Raw genomic sequence first — 19952 nt, 5'->3', positions numbered from 1 at the left:
ATGGCTCCAGACTCTCAAGGAAACTGACAACCTCCAGAGGCCTCAAACAAGGGTGTGTTCTGGCCCCTCGCCTTTTTAATTTGTTCTTGTCTGACCTCTCTCAAAGGCTGGACTGTACTTATTCCCATCTACCGAAACTTGGCAAATTAAGTCTTTCTCATCTCTCATACGCCGATGATGTGGTGTTACTGAGCCAAACAAAGATCGGCCTCCAAAGAAGCTTGAACGAATTGTCAGCTTACATTTCTGAAAACAATCTTGAAATAAACATATCCAAGACCAAAACAATGGCGATTGGGAGACCAAAGAGAACCAAACTGACTATCTGGCTCAATGGCAACCAACTAGAGGAGGTAAAAAAATACAAGTACCTAGGACTCTACATTGACAATTCAAGAAACCTCACAGAGCAAAAAAGGTATATGACTCAGAGAACAAGTGCCCTCACATTTGCCTTCAGCTTATTGGCCAAAAAGTTGCAGGGCCCTTCATATAAACCCCTGCTCGCTGTAATGAAGGCTAAAATTCTGCCAACTTTAACATATGCCAGCGCTGCCTTCTATTGTGAAGACGGGGAGGCCCTAAATCAATTAATGGTTTCCATCTATAAAAAAGTTTTCCAGGCACAAAGGTCGGCCTCCCCAGCCCAGGTTCGCCTGGAATTCGGCCTAATAAATGAAGACATTGGCAGAATGTACGCGACAGTGAAAACTTGGTATCGCTTGAAATTAAATGTAGCCACATCAGCAATCAACAAAGCACTTTGGTCCGAAGTAAGAGAGGACAAATCCTCTCTTTTTAACAAATACCTATGTAAATCACTTTCAACTACATGTACAACAGAATTATGGAATAAAAACCTGCCGTACCAATCTTTTAAACAAGCTATAAATAAAGTTTCAAAAATTCATTCATCTCAATTGGACAAAAATATCTTTAGAGCCAGGTCTCATGCGTGGAGGGTGATAAACAACTATAAGTCTCTTGCACTGGCGTCATATTTGAGCGAAACATTCTCAATTAATGTAAAAAAGCAGCTTATGGCTCTACGCTTCGGGTCACTACCATCCTTGGCGGACCAGCCTGCTTGGGTGCACACAGTCCCTAAATCATGTCGGCTGTGCAATTTTCACAAAGAAGACTTTATCCATGTGATTTGCATATGCAAGAACCTGTACAACGAACATGCTACCCTCCTAAAACAAAGTTTTAATGAAAGAGGAATCAGGTCCTGTAGAGCGGCAATAATTGCGTGCCTAAACCCCTCAGACCCACCGTTGAACGGTAGACTGATAAAATTCCTCAAAGCATTCACTCAGTCATGCTATTTTGGGTCGGATCCTTAGCAACTGAGGAAAATGGACAATTCCACTGCACTGAATTTTAGCTATTAATGTATTTTAGAAGTTTTAAGATGAGATGAAATGAATGTATAGTTTAATTCTTCTTTTAACTGGTCTTTATAACATTGGTCCTTTCTCTTTTGCTACTCTCTTGTCTTAAATTGTTATGGTTTTAATTGACTAAACAATAAACATTTACTTACTTACACACAGTAACACCGAGGAAAGATTTCACCCCATCAGTACCAGTTATTAACCAAAATACAGCAATTAACATCAGAAAGATGTCTAGTCAACCTTTGTGAATGGCCTTCCACTCCACAGAAATACGTGCTGCCACATTAGAAGCTCACCTAGCCTTGACTGGGAGCAGGCTCCCCTTAAAACCCTGGCGGTCTTGTGCAGAGTTAAGCAGTTTACCCATGCTGCTTTCCTCTCACCCCTTCCCTTCCATACCTCTCTCCTCTCCAGACCCCTGATCCCTCTCTCACTTTGCAGGTCATTTTCTTTCACTCCTTTTTACAACTTTTGAACTCTCCCCATTCAACCTCTCACTTCACCTTTAATCACCTTTGCCATTCTGTCTTTTCACTGCCCTCCTCTCTAACAGCCTCTCACATTTATCTCATGGCCTCTCTGGTCCCGTCACCTCCCGTGCCCCTCAGCACTTTTCATTCACCTCAAGTCTCTCCATTCAAATTTGTGTCTATTTGTATCTTACACCTCTCCAGTCCCCCGTTCATCTTTCACATCTCCCCTTTGTTCTTCCACACCTTCTGAACCAACGTCCTTCTCCCCTGTATGCTCCTCTCAGCCTGTGTCACTCTGCCTATTGTTCCCTAATTCAGGAAGGCATGAATTGTCTGTCTCGCTGTTTTGGTGCAGGCCGTGTAGTTATCGAATTTGCACTCTCCTTTGCTTTGCTCCACCAACAATCTATTATCCTTTAGGAAGATATAAAAACCTGGCTCTGTGCTCTGTAGGGGGGAACAGCCATTACAACTCGGGTTTTACCACGCATTGCTTTTACATCGCATGCATTACAACGCTTGTAATGTTACAACGCGTGGTAAAACCACGCATACCATTACATCACATGCGCTTTTACAACGCATGCGATATAATGGCTATCCACGTCGTTGTGAGAAAACTTAGGCTGTTTCCTCACAACGACGTGAAGGCGGCGACGCTGGAAAGGAGAGAGTTAAGGGGGTTTGTGCATGGGGTGGGGTTTACTTTTGTAGAGTTTAGGGTAGTGTAAAAGTACTGTGGTAATGTTTGTGTTGTGTGTGTTTTGTAGTGTTGACGTGTTTGTTTAGTGTAGTGTATTAGGGAGGGTAGTGTAGTAGTGTTTATGTAGTCTAGTGATTTAGGTTTTAGGGTAGTGTAGTGTTGTAGTGTTTGTTTAGTGTAGTGATTTAAGTTTTAGGGTAGTGTAGTAGTTTTTATGTAGTGTAGTGATTTAGGTTTTAGGGAAGTGTAGTGTTGTAGTGTTTGTTTAGTGTAGTGTATTAGGGTTTAGGGTAGTGTAGTCGTGTTTATGTAGTATATTTATTTAGGTTTTAGGTAGTGTAGTGTTAGTGTAGTGTTTTAGGTTTTAGGGTAGTGTAGTAGTGTTTATCTAGTGTAGTGATTTCGTTTTTAGTGTAGTGTAGTAGTGTTTGTGAGGGGATTTAGGTATTAGGGTAGTGTAGTGATTTAGGTTTTAGGGTAGTGTTGTAGGGTTTTAGGGTTTAGGGTAGTGTAGGGGTGGGAGTAGTGTAGTAGTGTTTTAGGGTTTAGGGTAGTGTGGGGTGGGAGTAGTGTGGTTAGTGTAGTAGTATGTTAGGGTTTAGGTAGTGTAGGGATGGGAGTAGTGTGGGTAGTGTAGTAGTGTATTAGGGTTTAGGCTAGTGTGGGAGTAGTGTGGGTACTGTAGTAGTGTTTTAGGGTTTAGGGTAGTCTAGGGGTGGTAGTAGTGTGGGTAGTGTAGTAGTGTAGTAGTGGTTTAGAGTAGTGTAGGGGTGGGAGTAGTGTGGGTAGTGTAGTAGAGATTTAGGGTTTAGGGTAGTGTAGGGGTGGTAGGAGTGTGGGTAGTGTAGTAGTGGTTTAGTGTCGGGGTGGGAGTAGTGTGGGTAGTGTAGTAGTGTTTTATGGTTTAGGGTAGTGTAGGGGTGGTAGTAGTGTGGGTAGTGTAGTAGTGTAGTAGTGTTTTAGGGTTTAGGGTAGTGTAGGGGTGGGAGTAGTGTGGGTAGTGTTGTAGTGTCCTTGGGTTAGGGTAGGGTAGGGGTGGGAGTAGTGTGTTGTGTAGGGTTGTTACTTACCTTGCATACTTTTAACACAAGTATAGCTTTACCACGCATGCGACACTGGACCCCAAGTGCAGCAAACTCAAAAAAGCATATCTTGCTTGGACAGACGTGCTCTAGAAAGCATACCTTGCATGGACAGAGGCGCATATGCAGGGCTCATGCAATACTTTTCCACAAGTGCAGAATCCTCTAGAAGCCAATTCTTGCTTGAACCGACATGCACATGTGACATTCTCCCCCAAGTGCAGCATCCTCCAGAAAGCATAACTTGCTTGGACAGACATGCACATGCAGGGCACATGCAATACTGTCCCCCAAGTGCAGCATACTCTAGAAAGCATACTTTATACCATTTATTTCATGTGTCCCTTCCTAAACATAAACAATCATTAAAAAAATGACGATTTGCAACTTCAATGTGTGCTGCACAATGCATCACACATAGAAGTTTCAAAGCGCTGTTCTGGATTGTTTTTATGCAGGAAGGGACACCTTCCTGCATATAAAAAATCATTCCCTCAATGCAGGCACCTTTGCACTATGGTGCAAGGGAGCCTGCATTGGCGCTAGGCAGCTTAATTTAGAACCAGTTCAGGGAGAAATGCAAAGGGTGCACCATATTATTGTAAATACGGTGCATCCCTGTGGTTTCTAAAGTAATGGAGCGTGGCGTTAGCTATTTTGTAGCTAACCCGCTCTCAGCCTCTTTATTGTAAATATGCCCTGCAGAGCTTGACTGAAGCATCCTTTTCAACACGGTGATGGTAGTAGGAAGCAGGAGAGCCTGCCACAAGTAATGCAAATCTACAAGATTTATTCGTAAAGAGAGCGGAAGGGATTATAAGGAGCGAAAATGAAGCTGCGACCCCCTGGTATGAAGCAGTTAATAGACTGCGAAGTTGAATTGTACGTTTGGAAATCGTAATATCCTCAACATAATAGATCTAGCACTTCTCAGCGGCCATGTTGTACTTTACACTCTCAGTACCAACACATTGCAGGGCTGTCTGACTTCAGCAATAATCGTGTGCTCTTCTGGGGCAGAATGACACTACTAGGAGATTTCATAGCAAGCCACGTGTGACCAGCAAATTGACCCAGCATTCTCTAGGATGTTATACTCTGCTATTTCTAAGTGCTACGTATAAATAGTAATAATATTACGGAATTTAATAGTACTCAATAAGAATTGAAGGGCAATAAGACAGTTGACGAAAATATTACACTGTATTGTGTTGTTTTGGTATGTTCAAAGATTTGGAGACTGTGAAGGGGGGCAGGTACACATCCTTCGTGAATGTTTGAGACATTTCACTCTGAATGCACATTGGGCCACTACCAGTGGTCAGCACTGGTTAATGTGTGAATTATTTTTCCCCCCAAAATGTGTTTAGAGAATGAGGACAGAATGCTCATTTGGTTAGTAACCACTTTATGGGCTACATGTATGATGCATTTTACTGGTCGTAAATGGCCTGATTAACAGAATCATGCAGCTTCTGACTGATAAAATGCTTTTTGGTATGAATGAATTCCAATTTGTGATTTGGTGACATGTTACCGAATGACAATTTTTATTTGCGAATACATACCGATTTGGTATTAAGAAGGGGTGTGTTTAGGATGTCCCATCCTAAAACCGAATCACAGCAGAATGTAGGAATATTGTGTTTTACATTTGCATTTTACCACTTTACTCAAGTAGGTAGTAACCCATTCATAAATGGTAAGGAGTCCCCAAGGGACCACCTGCTGTTTGTGAATGTTCAATCAAAAAAAAATAAGAGCAGGCAGTGGTCCCATGGACCACTGCCTGCTCTTAAAAAATTAAAAGAAACCTTTTCAGTTTCTTTTTTTAAGCGCAAGGAAAACGGGATTCATTTAGAAAAAAAAAGTATTGCTTTATTTAAAAGCATCATCATCTGGGTGTGCAGTCATAATATCGAGTTTTTTATTTCGACTGGACAGAATATCGAGTAAAAAATATAGAATGGACATAATATCGACTAGACATAATATAGACAAGAAAAATATCGAATTTAAGGTAAGCTAATATTATTTTTTATTTTATGTGTAATATAAATCTGTAGCGGGTTGTGGGTTTATAGGGGAATAGAGTGGGAAGTAATTTAATTATAATTTATTACATATGTTAATTTATTTATTGTTAATTATTTTGAATTAATTGTTAATTAAATAATAATTGGTAATTAATTAAAATGTAATTGGTAAATAATTGTAATTGATTAATTAAAAAATATGTTAATTTCATTAAATTATTTTCTGTAGCGGGTTGTGGGTTTATAGGGGAATAGGGTGGGAAGTAATTTAATTATAATTAATTAAATATGTTTTTTAATTTATTGGTATTTACTTAGAATTAATTGCTAATTAATTTTTAATAGGTAATTAATTAAAATATAATTGGTAATTAAAATGAATTGATCACATTTTAAATGGAAAATTAATTTATTGTTAATAGGTAATTAATTAGTATTAGTAGGCCATTTTTATAATTAAATAATTTTAATTTGTATTTATAAATAATTATTTAATATATTTTATGCAATTGTAAAATATTTTAATTATTTAATATTTGTATTACTATTTATGTTATTTATATTTATATATGAAGTATTTACTTTCCCTACTATTGCACTCACTGGAGTTGGAATAGTAATTTTTACCCCTACACTATCCAACACTTTCCCTACTGTTGCACTCTCTGGAGTTAGAATAGTAATTTTAACCCCTATGCTATCCAACTCTTTCCCTACTGTTGCACTCTCTGGAGTTGGAATAGTAATTTTAACCCCTACGCTATCCAACGCTTTCCCTACTGTTGCACTCTCTGGAGTGGGAATAGTAATTTTTACCCCATACGCTATCCAACGCTTTCCCTACTGTTGCACTCTCTGGAGTGGGAATAGTAATTTTTACCCCTACGCTATCCAACTCTTTCCCTACTGTTGCACTCTCTGGAGTGGGAATAGTAATTTTTACCCCTACGTTATCCAACTCTTTCCCTACTGTTGCACTCTCTGGAGTTGGAATAGTAATTTTAACCCCTACGCTATCCTACGCTTTCCCTACAGTTGCACTCTCTGGAGTGGGAATAGCAATTTTTACCCCTACGCTATCCAACGTTTTCCCTACTGTTACACTCTCTGGAGTGGGAATAGTATATTTTACCCCTACGCTATCCAACGCTTTCCATACTGCTGCACTCTCTGGAGTGGGAATAGTAATTTTTACCCCTACGCTATCCAACGCTTTCCCTACTGCTGCACTCGCTGGAGTGGGAATAGTAATTTTTACCCCTACGCTATCCAACTCTTTCCCTACTGTTGCACTCTCTGGAGTGGGAATAGTAACTTTAACCCCTACGCTATCCAACGCTTTTCCTACTGTTGCACTCTCTGGAGTGGGAAAAGTAATTTTTACCCCTACGCTATCCAACTCTTTCCCTACTGTTGCACTCTCTGGAGTTGGAATAGTAATTTTAACCCCTACGCTATCCAACGCTTTCCCTACTGTTGCACTCCCTGGAGTGGGAATAGTAATTTTTACCCCTACGCTATCCAACGCTTTCCCTACTGTTGCACTCTCTGGAGTGGGAATAGTAATTTTTACCCCTACGCTATCCAACGTTTTCCCTACTGTTACACTCTCTGGAGTGGGAATAGTATATTTTACCCCTACGCTATCCAACGCTTTCCATACTGCTGCACTCTCTGGAGTGGTAATAGTAATTTTTACCCCTACGCTATCCAACGCTTTCCCTACTGTTGCACTAGCTGGAGTGGGAATAGTAATTTTTACCCCTACGCTATCCAACTCTTTCCCTACTGTTGCACTCTCTGGAGTGGGAATAGTAACTTTAACCCCTACGCTATCCAACGCTTTCCCTACTGTTGCACTCTCTGGAGTGGGAATAGTAATTTTTACCCCTACGCTATCCAACTCTTTCCCTACTGTTGCACTCTCTGGAGTTGGAATAGTAATTTTAACCCCTACGCTATCCAACGCTTTCCCTACTGTTGCACTCGCTGGAGTGGGAATAGTAATTTTTACCCCTACGCTATCCAACGCTTTCCCTACTGTTGCACTCTCTGGAGTGGGAATAGTAATTTTTACCCCTATGCAATCCAACGCTTTCCCTACTTTTGCACTCTCTGGAGTGGGAATAGTAATTTTAACCCCTACGCTATCCAACGCTTTCCCTACTGTTGCACTCTCTGGAGTGGGAATAGTAATTTTTACCCCTACGCTATCCAACGCTTTCCCTTCTGTTGCACTCACTGGAGTCGTTACAGTAAATTTAAACCTCTTTCTATCCTACGTTAAAAATATTGTATATGTTTTGTTAATAATATGTATATATATATATGTAATAAAAATGTTTTTTTTTAAGTTATATCAATTATTTTTTAATGTTACGTTTATTTAAGTATTTTAAATAAGTTAAAAATAATTTTATTTATTATTATATTACTTTTAAATTACTTTTAAGACATTTAAAAAATTGATATTTTGACAGTCTATATTTTTTACACTCGATATTTTGGAGTCGATATTTTTGTACTTACCTGTTTGAAGATAGGAAGTCGATATTTTGTAGTCGATATTTCGACCTCGATCTTTTGTCATCTCGATATTGTGACTGTCAATATTCTGTCAGTGATCCCATCATCTGGGCGGCTCCTCGTTGGGTCGGTCATGCAATACCCAACGGGGACCCCCTCAAAGAGGGGCACTTTACTGGAGATCTTTTATCCAACAGACGTTATGTGAAGTGCGGGTATGGGGCCAAGATAGTGTAGACGTGAAAGTGGATTAAAATAAAGCTGGGAGTACCAGTATCAAGTTCATTCTGGGGGTCTCCTGCTCTAGTTAAAACTAGAAAACTAGCTGGTACTCGATGGCGAGTTACTAAACATAAACGCGAGAAACATGCCGACCATCAAGAGCACATACTAGCTTAGACTCATGTAGGAAACATGAAGTACTAGCTGGTACTCGATGGACCTACCACTCCTGGCGAGTGGAAATTGCCCTCTCTCTGTCTCTCCCCCTTGTTGAAAACATTTATTTAAAAGCAATCACAGACATGGTGGTCTCCTGACCCCTGCAGGCAACCATCCTGATATTTTTGCAATTCCCAATGGGTCGCAAATTGTGACCTGCCTCATTTGTATTAATGAGGTAGGTCCATTTGCGACCCATTAGGAAAATGCTCATATATTCAAATAGCGATTACCTAACTGCGAATCGCTATTAGGTAATCGCTATTTGAAATTATGATACATGTGGCCCAATATGCTTCAAAAACTAGTTGAAGACCCCTTTTTTTCTGTGCCTGTATCCACTTAACTAACTCTCTCTCTCGCACGATCTCTCTCTCTCTCATTCTCTCTCTCTCGCTCTCTCTCTCTGATGCCATTTTCCTTTTAGACTGCTCTTTTCATCTGCAATGGTCTTTTTCTTTCCTTTCTTTTCCTGTGTATCAACCAGACCCTTCTTCTTCTACCTCTCTCTTGGTGTCTCTCATACTGCACAACTCATTGTTTTTCTCATTTGTCATCAATTGTATACAGGTACATAAAAAAATGAATAAAGCCAGTTGCTGATACATGGGAAAGCTAGCGATCGTCCTCCAGCTGTCGGGCCTCAGCGAAATAATAATAATAATAATAACAACGATTATTTTGGATAGGGATCACAGTGGGCAGCATCAGGGAGTGGGTGAGGAGCGATGAAAGAAAGTGCAAGTAAGTGGCCCAGCAGAACTTTGCATTTGTCTAGTCTAAAAAATGAAAATAAAAAAATAAAAATACATAGGGAGCGGAATGGTAAACGAGAAAGGTGAGGTTAGAGAATGTGAGAGAGGAGAAGGGAGTGAATAGTGAGCATGCGGGGAGGAGGAAACAGGCAAAGGGCAAGGAAACACATGTACTCCCATGGATTGGTTAAAGCACAATTTCAAAAAAGTCTCCTCAAGTAGGCAGTGTAAGGATGCAGCTCATCCATTCAGAACATTGTGAGACTTCAATGATCCTGAACGGGAGAAACACAAAAATGGGGAGGAATGCCATTTAAGCAGGAGCAGGAAAGTGAGATAGTCAATAAAGGTATCCAATCATGACCAAGAGGCTAACCTAAAGCTCACTCGAAATAAGTAATGGATTGGAGACACTAGGGGGCATATTACCAAGCAATCGCGATAATTATCGCTATGCATGGTTAGCGGCTATAATTATATCGCCGTGCTCCGACGATTTTTACCGCTGAGATACCTTGATATTATCAAGGTTTATCTCAAAGGCGGTAAAATCGGCCGAAATGCATGAATATCGCTGAAAAATCAGCGATATTCATGCATTACCGAGCAAATGCTCTTAGCCATGTTATCCACCTACCATTGGATAACATGGCTAAGAACTGCTCTGGGCAGGCGTTAGCTTTTGGAGATAATTGCGCTTAGCGCGATTATTTCCAAAAGTAGGTAATAGGAGATAGCGATGTTAGCGACTGTTTCCAGTCGCTAACACCTTGGCACGCCCACTTTGCATGTCATTAGCGATAAATATCGCTGACATGCAAAGTGGGCCCCAAGATGATCCCTATCTCCTACTAGCTGTCGCTAACTGGTGTTAGAGACAGCTAGGTAATAGGGCGATTAAATTATCGCTGCTTTAGCGGGAAAAATTCCCGCTAAAGCGGCAATAAGGCCCTTGGTAATATGCCCATAGGTCTCGCAAACAGACAGGTAAAACTGAAGTTCAAGCTGTCAGTATCAAAGACTTTAAAGTTAGCTACCATTCTGAGAATGAGTGGCATTTTACCTTTAAACAAGTATGCTGGCTCACTTGGAAAATGTCCCAAATATAAAGTTGAAAATGTACGCTTATAGCTTATTTTTTGGATTCGCTTGAATTTCTGACTTCCTGGAAATTCCCAAGGCATTCCATTAGTACTGTGGGAGCTTTAGACTGCCTCAGATTGTTAGAAATCCTATCCTATAAATACAATTTACAATTGCAATTACATAGGGCCTGACATCAAAACTCTCCATCGGGCTAGAAATCCCCTTGATGCTATCTTCTCCATTACCACCTTATTTAATGCACACATTGCCATTCCAGCCACCACACTGTCCCAGAGCCAGTAGGTAAAGTGAACAATGCAATACTGAATTTCATATGTCCCTAGAACGTAAAGCACACAATGCCGGTGGTAGATCCCACTTTACCCATTATGTAAAGCACCGCTTGCATTGCTCATTTCAACATCTCCCTGTATGTAAAACAACATTGCAATTACATTTCCACATTGACATGCATGAAATGCACTGTTATCATACATTGAGCCCTGGCTTTGAAGCACTATTATCAGGCGCATTTCCACGTTATTTTCTATGTAAATACTTATTGATATGACATTTCCACTTTGCCCTGTCTGTTCCATGCACAATTCCACATTGCTTTGTAGGTAAAACATCATTCTCGGTACATATTCACTAGTGCCCTGCATATTTTCAAATTGCACTGTATGAAAAGAACACATTCTACGTTAATTTTCTCATCACCCTCTCTGTATAGCGCCATTGTTATTAGAGTGCCCATGTTACCTCCTATATAAGCAGTACTGCCAAGTCCAATTCCAATTCAAATCTTTATTCGACACTTAAAAATGCCATAAAAGAGTACATTGATAAAATAAATTCATACATAGGACAAATCTACTAAAATGTTAATATAATTTAAAAATACATCTCATTAGGATCTTTAAAAACACAGCAATAAAATCCGTCTCTTAAAGCTAAAAGGATCTGTTTTAAAAGGTTAGCAGTTCATAATGGTTTCGTATAGTCAAGGCACCCTCAATAAAATTCAATATTCCAGTGCATATTTCGGAGGAGGATAACCTTTGTAAAATTCCATAGCGGAAAAACTATTTTTAAAACCAGCCTGGCACAGTAAATGTTTTAAGAAAACAGATCTAGAGCCTACATACAGGGGACACAACAGGATATATTGAAATGTGCATTGTTTAGATACATGATTGCAATGACATGGTGGCAAATCGTAGTTCCAGGCACATTGAATGGTGAAGGTCACTTTAAAATGTATAAGATTAACTCTGAAAAGGTTTAAAAGCACACAATTGATTAGAACGTTTTTCAATCCAGCACTAGTATAGTTCAAGGCGTTTAACTGTCACAATGGGAAATAAGCTTCCACAGTCTTCATATTCACCATTTTACATAATCTTGCTTTGACACAAAATTCCTAGCGGCGTGACTCCACAATATGTTTTGCATAGCCATTAATTAAAGATGGTTCAGTAAACCTTTCCTGGAGGCCTGAATTATCAAAGCATGTTTTTACATATACCAGTCATGGTATCTTGGACATGTTTTGGAGAGACAAAAAACCAGATATACACTGCCAAGTCTTTCTCTCCCTTTCGAAAGGCAGCTGGTACAATGACTGGCTCAGATGATGACCGATGACACTGTACCTCCAAGTCTAAGTTAAAGAACCCATCTCTTGTGAACAATGTCAATGCAAGTTGCTGGCTAATGTTTTTTCCTTTGAGATAACAGAAGATGAAGGCCAGGAATAGAGGCCCTGGCTGAGCCCAGTATCAGGACTCATTTTCAGTTCTTTCACGGTTTGGGTCCTGGTGGATCCCAGCCCTCTTACAGCAATGGCTAAGACCCTAGGTGGAAACGAAAAACTGGCATTATCACTGAAAAGAAGAGGGTTTCAGTTGTTTACATTTCAGTCGCCGAATCCATTTTCATTGCCTGTGGCCCCTTACCTCACTGTTGATATATCGTTCCACCCATGAAAATGTGTTTTCATTTTAAAATGTGGGTCTTTTTTATTACATTGTAGAAGAAAAAAGGAAATCCTTTGTGCAGACTTTATTGGCTGTGGGAATAATACATGTATTTGTCATGAGGATCTGCTTTACATGGACATATTGTCCTTGATGACAGTTTCGAATTGCGAAGGTAGACATATGCAAAGCGGGTCGCCGGCTGCTGCTGGTCTTTCGGTTTATCACAGTCCATTTAAGCTGCCTTATGTCTGTTGATTCATCTGACTGGGTTTTCTGATCCCATGGTCCTAATTGAACCCCTTTTTAGCACATCTGTTGCCTTACCTGTGGGCCAACCTGCTATTTAACGTTACCTTGGTTTTTGCCTCTGCCTCGTTATCCCCTCTACAGGCACTTGATTCTACTCCTTGATTTCATCCCCCTTTAAAGTGTCGGTGGTTTAAGTAACTGCATAAGAAAATAGGGAACTTCTTTATAATGGCTTTATTGGTTTTAGTGGTAAGATATACTTTCCACTTGGATTCAGCTTTATAAGGAGCAGCTTTATGTATTGCGTGTGGCAGGTGTGCCGATGCCGAATGAGTCACTAGCTTCCCCCATAGCATGGCCACAATTTGCTAAGGGGCATGGGCCTTTCACCACATTTGCACCACAGAAAGTGGTACATGCATGATGCAAGACTCTGAGTCAGATTTTCGAAGCGATGTAGAGCCACCTTGTGTGGCTTTGGGTGGCCTCAAATCTATAAATAAGGCAACACAGCGTAAATCGCTGCATTGGCTTACTCTGTGCGTGGGTGCTGCGGGGGTGTTACTACGCAACTCCTATGGTTTTTGATGCCTTTCCAGACTTACAAGGACTTGTAAACCTGGGAGGGTGATAACATCTTATGCCTCCCAAGGTGAGGTGCAGAAAGGGGAAATAGATCTATTTTTCCTCATTTTTCCTCTTTCTATGTGTGCTGCATTGTGCAACTTACATAGAAAGGGGACACTTCCTCTCATGATTGTTTTTGTGCATGAAACAATCCTGCAGACAATGCAGGCCCACACCCTTGTGCAAGGGTGCCTGTATTGGTGCTAGGCTTACGAGACAACACCAGCACAGGGGTGAATGACAAGAATACACCATATTGGATAAATATTGTGTATTCCAGCCCTATAACTTTGGTGTAGTGCCCTCTGCAAAATCCCCATAAATGAGGGCCCAGGTCTGGTCTGCGGCTGCACTATGTGAGGAGGTTGCCAATTTATACTTCTGATTGGATATTCTGATCACATGGTGCTTTGAGTGTGCTTGCAGCATTTCAAAGACATGCAGAACACCAGGCAAAGGCAAATGTCACAGTATGATGTCCCATAAATAGACAGTGATCCAATGAGAGCAATATACTACTGAAGTAAGGCTTGCTATGTCTTAAAGCCCAAATGGTTTCAAAGAGCAGTCCTTGCTCGCAAAGATTTGTAATTAAAGCAATCAAAATTATGTAATCAAGGTCTTGCTTCTGACCAAGACTAATTGCATGCCTGTAGGACCACCTCATAGAGGAGCCTCACATTAATCCCTGCCCCTACTGGTATTGTTATGGCAGTTATCACAAGTCACTTGGGCAAATAGTCACATCAAAACCATATTCTATTAATTGATCATGCACTCTGAAATTTGGATAAATAACCAGGGGCAGCTCCTCAACTATGGCGGAGGAGTGTTGCCCCACTGTTTTCAAGCAGTGCAGAAGCAAAAACATAAAATGATAATAACTTTCAGTTATTATCATTTTGTTTGGCTGCTTTGCAGGTGGGAGGGGTTTTCAGGAATGCTCTGCACTGTGAGCAGGGCAGTCAAGGAGTGGTTTGCCGACTCCTAAAAGTACACAGTGACTGTTTGGTCGGCCCTCTCAGGCCGCCCAAACCAGTCATGTGCACTTTCCCACTTCTCTATGCAGGCTGCCTTACAGTCTGCATGGAGAACAGGGCCACCCCTCCAGCCCTTGGCTGAGCGCTTTATCACTAGATTACATTAAACGTTGCATATCATAATTAAATTTCAAAATAAGACCACTACTGAGATCCTAGATATCCACACTAGTTATAGTATTGCTAGTCTAATCACATATACATTAGGGTTGATCGAGGTACCTATCCATAGACAACATCCGTCTTGACTGTCGAAGGGACTAACTGTATCCAACCTAGCCGAATATCGCCATTAGAACTCATTCAAAGAAAGTAAACTGGTTCGTGCAATGACCAGTTTCTTTGTTCTGAAATTAGCAGGACTTTAATCCTGCGTACAGTAGCCTACTTGAACATCTGAATGTAGAGGATTGATGGGTTGTCTGCAGATCTCAGAAAAGTCTTACTATTCCCTGTTGATTGTGGTGGTGATAAATATACCCATATGGTCATGATGTATTATTTCTTTTAGATCTTGTGGTGTTGGTGTCACACTCATCCAAGGCTTGCTTAAAGTGCTTCAGTGCAGCCAAATACAACCTTTGGATTGAGGACCCATCTTTCCCCTACCAAATAAGTGCACTTAACATGTATATTTATGGCCAAGAACAGCTTTAGACTGGCCCTATAGGTTAAGACAGATATAACCTTTGCCTGGTATTTTCCAGGCTCAACTTTCTTTCTGTTGCCTGTGTATTCCTTTTACAAGATGCGGCCACATATATGTCGGTTTCTGTTTCAAGTACCCTATGACATGTCACAACAATTCTCACAATATGATGTTAGTTTGCATAGATTTAGCAATTCTGGACCAGAAACCCTTAAAAGTAAACGTCATGCTAATACCACTTGCATTTCAGTTTCCAACAATAACATACATTATAATCAGCTTACTTCATGTTTGTGGGAGGACTTGGCTCATTGATGCTAATTAATTAAAAGTAATAAATATAACAGAGCTAAACCAGTGACGTGGTTTTCAAATGAGACCGCCACGTTAAAACCCAAGCTTGTAAATCTGAATGGATGTGGCCACCATAACGATTACAATTCCAAGAATACTTATAAATACACTTACAATGAACACAAGACACCCATGGCTATGGCCGCTGTAGTCAGGCGCTGAAGCACAGCTGGGTTGCATTCGGCAGCCCAGCTGGAAACCCAATGATGAAGCATGCCACCAACTAGGTTGGTGGGTGAGGGTTCATTTTACCAATTCATTGGATGTCTGTACTCTGGTACATCATTTTGAGTAAATACAAGTTAAAACACCTACATATGGGTTCGTCCACGCTGTTTCTATTTGTTAAATTGGGGAAGCGGACGCACCCCTTACTGATTCCTCACCCTCCTGTTGTTTTCTACATCCCAAGCTTTTGCATCATAAAAAAAACAGAAAGAAATCTTCAAAGTGAGTTAAGAACTCTCCTCAGGTAAATGCCCCATCTCACTTCATTCCATCATAAGCATTAGGTGATAAACTCTCGGTCTACTTCTAAAGTAGAGACTACTTTGAAGAGAAAAGTTGAAAAAAATTCTGAGATAAGTACAGTCTTTAATCTACCTTTGACAGGGCACACCTGCGCCTACAATCAAAAACAACACAGTCTGCCTATTGTGGCCATATTCCATTTTAAATCTGCAACGTTAACACATACACCACCTTATGGCATTGTTGCAGATTATTAAAGATGTTTTACCACAGATTCTCTTCGCAGGTTACTGGGATCAGAATGTAAACACTTACTAATGCCTCTCAAACGTATTTAAAATGTGGATGCTACATCCCTCATGGTACATGCAACCTCTGGAAGGGTCTGTTGGAAGAGCAGAGACGGGGGAATATTTGGAAAGCCCTGAAGGCCAATCTTTTTATGTGATTAGGGGCCAGATGTAGGTATACCGATTTTCGGCCGTTTTCGACCGGTATTGGGCTATGGAGATGTAGGGGCTCAAAAAACATACAGATTCGGTAATTTTACCGAATCGGTAATTTTACCGAATCGGTAAAATTACAGAATCTGTAAATTTACCGAATCTGTAAATTTTACCGATTCGGTAAATTTACCAATCAGTAAAATTACCGAATCTGTATTTTCAGATGTAGGTAGCTCTTTGAACAGTGCTTCAGGCCTTTCAGGATTTTACCATGTAATACAATTGCATGGTAAATACCGAATCCCTGTGTACATGCACATCTGTGCATGTACACCTGTGCCATGTGGCACACAGACATGCCCTAAGGGCATGTCTGTGTGCCACATGGCACACAAGCCAGTTACAGGGGTGCAACAGGGTGTCAAAGTGACACCCTGTCCCCCTTTGCAATTCGGTATTTTTACCGATTCGGTAAATATCGATTCGGTATTTGCTATTGAATCCTATGGGCTTCAAGGCCCATAGGATTCAATAGCAAATACCGATTCGGTATTTACCAAATCGTTAAATACCGAATCTTACCGATTCGGTAAAAAATACCGAATTATTACCTACATCTTATTTACCGATTCATAAATACCGAATCGGTAAAATTCGGTATTTATGAATCGGTAAATGAGATTTACCTACATCTGGCCTTTGGTACCTTATCTTTGTCCTCGATGTGCTTAGATGCCTACAGGTCTTTGACACATTATAAATAGATAATTATGATGGTAATGGCGAACTGATATGAGATCAAAGCACGCCAGCCTAGAACATACTTGGAGCCACTACACTCAATTTTGAATGAAAAGATCAGTAGATGGATGAGAAAGAGCAAAATAGCTTTAAATGGTGGAAAACTGAGGTGGTCTTCTTGCTCATTGTAGTACTGTAGGATATTTTCTTTGGCCAGCCTACAATGTTAGGACTCCTTCTCTAACTGTTGAAATTGTAAATAATATCAGAGTGCATTTTGGCCAACTACTATCTACTGCACTGTGGATAACTAAACCGCTAAAAAGCTGTACCTTTAATCTTAAACTGGACAGACTAATTCTACCATTATTGGGCATTCAATAGAGAGACATACTGAATAGACATAACAAAAATTCCAACTGGCTTTAGTCGGGGTGTATTGTTCATTGGTCTCTCTGTCTATTAATTCCAACGACTACACAAAGTGTAAATTAGGTTTGTCAGTATAATCTAAACGGTGTGGAAATATGCCAAGGTTGTGCCACACGGACTGTGCTTTGGTCACTTCCAGTCAGAGAGGGTGCTGAGTTTATAGTATTTTGCTTGGGTCATAGAGTTGTCTGGGTCAAAGGTGCACAATATAGTATAACATCTGGCTAATTCTTCATAGGATTCAGAGAACAATCTTGGAAGGGCAGACAGCAGTGTTCCAGGGAGATATGCTCTGGAACGCGATGCCTCAAACTATCCAATTCAAGAAATCACTTAAGATAGTTTTGTTGAGGAAAGCCTGTGGTTAGCTGTCTCACAATGCTGTGAATTGTGCCTGATGCCTTGATGAGGTCTTTCGTTGCACAGCGTGTGGGGAAAAATCCTCAATAACCTAATAAATAAAATATGTAGTACATTTTTGGAGAACTTAACGATTGTTCTGGTTGGCCACAGAAACAGTGGGGCATATTACCAAGCAATAGCGATAATTATCACTATTGCTTGGTTAGATACAAAAATTTACCGCTGATATGCGGCGATTTTTATCGCAGATAAACCTTGGTATTACCAAGGTTTATCGCAAATGCGATAAAAAACGGCCGCAATGCATGATTATCGCTGAAAAGTCAGCGATATTCATGCATTACCGAGCTAATGCTCTTAGCCATGTTATCCACCTCCCATTGGATAACATGGCTAAGAACTGCTCAGGGCAGGTGTTAGCTTTTGGAGATATTCGCGCTTAGCGCAAATATCTCCGAAAGTTGATAATAGGAGATAGCGATGTTAGCGACTGTTTCCAGTCGCTAACATCTTGGCACGCCCACTTTGCATGTCATTAGTGATAAATATCACTGACAAGCAAAGTGGGGCCCAAGATGGTCGCTATCTCCTACTAGCTGTCGCTAACTGGTGTTAGCGACAGCTAGGTAATAGGGAGATCATTTTATCTCCGCTTTCTTGGCTTTTAAAGCCAAAAAAGCGGAGATAAACCCCCTTGATAATATGCCCCTGTATTCTGAAGAAAGTTGAAGTCAATGAAAAAAAACACTCTCTAACTTCAAGAGAGGCAGTAGGAGATTAGGTACATCGAGAATTACATAAAGCATTTTCATTTTAAATTGAAAATAGGTCCATATTTGCTAGTAAATTCAGAAAGAAGTATAACATTTAGGTAAGAGCACACATTTTGAGAACATACATTTCTCTCCACAAAACATTGCTAAGTAGGGATGGGTGGAATGGTATATTCTGCCCGCAGAATTGATGGAATTTGGTGACTATGCATTACTCTTGTAACTCAGAGTTCTGGCCAAATTCCGCCAATCCCTGAGGAGTTGAATTTTTTCTTCCGAGGCTCCAGAAATGTGAACGCGAGCGAGATTTGGTGACCCTTAGCACCATTTACTAACACAGAAAGTTGTAGGCATCACAAGAGGTCAGAGGGTTGCTTCTTGAGCTTGCCATTTCAGTTTCCTACTCAAATGGCAGCAAAATCAACTCAAATGGCAGCACGCTCCTGCGGACTCCATTGTGCCATTCACACTGATTTCTCAGCACTTCTCGTGCCACTGGCGCTAAATTGCAGCAGAACACACATATTTTCTGCCCATTAGCGGAACTCCCTGGAATCTTGCGGAATGTTCATGTAATCCCACGGAACTTCACGGCGTGAAACTATGTGAGTTCTGCCTGCGCCATTGCTAAACTCATAATTTCAATCAAAAACTATTTGGTATCATTTTAACACCACATTCATTTATAACATTAACTCACTTCATGATTCAACTAGATATTGGTTAAGTCAACGATTTAGTCCAAGGACAACTCGTTCTTCACAAACAGAGGAAGATATAATCAATATTTGTACATGCTGAACACTGCTAATAGCTGCTGTCAAATCTCAATGAAGTGATCAAATAAAATGGGTAGGGGGCACTCTGAAACATCGCTATTTGGATTTGAAAAATGCTATAATAAGATGTTGGTAAGGATTACCATAATCCCACCATGGCAGCAATCTCAAGTAGTCCGCCAACCAGACTATGGTACGCCCGCCCGCCATACTTAGATGGTGCAGTAACAGACAGTAGACCGCCGCCGCAGCAGTCTTTTCTGCTGGCTAAAATACTCCGTCACCGCCAAGCCGGTGTGATTGAGCTGAGCCGATTTAGATGTCTCCGTGTTGCTGGTGGAGTCCTGACAAAGTGAGGCCATGGTTGTGTTGAGACAGGTAAGTACTAATTATCATTATCTCGCTACACATATATGTTGTGCATCAGTCAATATGGATATGTTGGTTGATGTTGAATTGCATTGATTTCACATATGGCATTGCACACCAACAACATGCTCTCACTATTGTATGTACACCAACAGTCACCACAAGCTCAGCACCC

The 19952-nt window shown here is 40.6% G+C and overlaps 1 protein-coding gene and 1 long non-coding RNA gene across 3 annotated transcripts in view; one reads left to right on the top strand and one right to left on the bottom strand.

Annotated features, from left to right (window-relative positions):
• The window catches only part of LOC144762867 (uncharacterized), a 522764-nt gene that overhangs the window by 127512 nt on the left and 375300 nt on the right, over positions 1-19952 (top strand). The window lies entirely within an intron of this gene.
• MRAP2 (melanocortin 2 receptor accessory protein 2) overlaps positions 1-19952 on the bottom strand; it is a 1067096-nt gene that overhangs the window by 813841 nt on the left and 233303 nt on the right. The window lies entirely within an intron of this gene.

Source organism: Lissotriton helveticus, chromosome 6 (genome assembly GCF_964261635.1).
Source record: "Lissotriton helveticus chromosome 6, aLisHel1.1, whole genome shotgun sequence".
Taxonomy (NCBI): Eukaryota; Metazoa; Chordata; class Amphibia; order Caudata; family Salamandridae; genus Lissotriton; species Lissotriton helveticus.
This window is presented reverse-complemented; position numbering and strand designations above follow the sequence as displayed.